Source organism: Austrofundulus limnaeus, unplaced genomic scaffold (assembly GCF_001266775.1).
Source record: "Austrofundulus limnaeus strain Quisiro unplaced genomic scaffold, Austrofundulus_limnaeus-1.0 Scaffold24, whole genome shotgun sequence".
Lineage (NCBI taxonomy): Eukaryota > Metazoa > Chordata > Actinopteri > Cyprinodontiformes > Rivulidae > Austrofundulus > Austrofundulus limnaeus.
In genome coordinates, this window is record NW_013952426.1 from 734,984 (window position 1) to 736,444 (window position 1,461).

Here is a 1,461-nt window from a genome sequence, read left to right on the forward strand (position 1 = left end):
TAAGACAGGAGGAGCACACACACGATGCTGAGATAAAGCAAAAAAAAAAAAAAAAGATTGACGGACAAGTCAGATTCAACCTGAAGATTGGATGGGACTACAMGATGCGCGTGACACAAATGATTGTGTTGTGAAGTTAGAGGATCACACGTGTCCAGAGCACGAACAGAATGAGGAAAGTATTTACTGTAAAGTGCACATTATGTGCAAAAACTTTTACCTGAGCACACAAACACCTGCAGAGACTCTCTGAATAAAGTGGTTGCGTCTAAAAGTTCTAAGAGTTTAATTTTGCGCAACATTCTGCTGAGGGTTTCAGGGTAACCTTCGTGGTGCTGAAACAGCCAAACGAGTCTTTCATGAGATCCATGCAAATTAAAAAGCCCGTCTGCYGCCTCTGTTTTTCAGTCTCCATGATGGATCATGCGTCACTGACCGTCCAGATTCAGCCTGGTCTCGTGCACATCTACCCAAACGGCGCGCCGCGCGTAAAGACGCGAATGGCACAAAAAAAAAACCCACTAAATAAAATAAGATAAAACGCACAGCAGCGACCCGGTTCGTATTACCACCCGCCCCAAACGTAACTCACAATTTGAGAATCCAAAACTCACCCAGGGTGTGAACGCAGTCCTCCCCGCGCGTCTTCCTGAGCCGTCGGTCGGTGAATCCAGTGAAGAGAGATCGGAGAGCAAATGCGCCAAAGAACAAGTGGACTGCAGCCAAAAAGGAAGAAAAAAAACCCGCCACCTCCTCCCAGTCAGCTCTTCTTCCCTCTCCTCACTCTTCCCCTTTGCACGGGGGCGCGTGAAGCGACGGCTGCATTATTAATCCAGACATTGTCCTCTTGTTGAGCTATGAAAAACAAAGATGAAGCAGTCAGCACTCAAGTTTTGGAGCCCGCGGATGGGAGGGGAGGAGATTTCTCCTTTCAGAGCAGAAAGTAATCCGCGTTCAGAGCCAGTCTGAGGGAGCAGTGCGCGAATTTACAAAGCTCCGAATGAGGCTTGTTTTGTTTTTTGAGCCAGAAGAAGAGTTCCGACAGGATTGGGGCGCGATGGCTGAGCCAGTTTTGCTTTGGGAAACAAGCAGAGGGTGAGAAATAATCCAAGGCAACTCTCTTCAGGGAGGATGCAGCGCACCTGCGGCCGGAGCGGAGAGACGGCCAGGTGGAGCTACGAACTAAAACATCCTCCTCCACGTCTCTCTGAATGTTTTTTTAATTAGCATTATTATTATTATTATTAATCCCAGTCTCTCTGCGCCACGGGTTTGTCATGCATTCTCCAAGTAGCCCAGGAACAAGATACAGCACCTCTTTTCTCCGAACACTCTCATCTCCTCCTCTCTCAACAAGCTCTGTCCATCCTTCCTGTGGTGGGAAGCCACTCCTTCCTCTGCTGYGATAGGCTGGAAGCCGGGGAGAGGATGGAGGAGTGGAGGTGAGGGCAGCCAGGATGC

General features: G+C 49.0%; 1 protein-coding gene across 1 annotated transcript in view; it reads right to left on the reverse strand.

Moving 5' to 3' along the window:
• brinp2 (bone morphogenetic protein/retinoic acid inducible neural-specific 2) overlaps positions 1 to 1,130 on the reverse strand; it is a gene marked incomplete at its 5' end in the record, with an annotated part of 239,201 nt that extends 238,071 nt beyond the window's left edge. Inside the window, 1 exon segment of the mRNA XM_014004447.1 lies at positions 615 to 1,130.
• Positions 1,131 to 1,461: the final 331 nt, after the last annotated feature.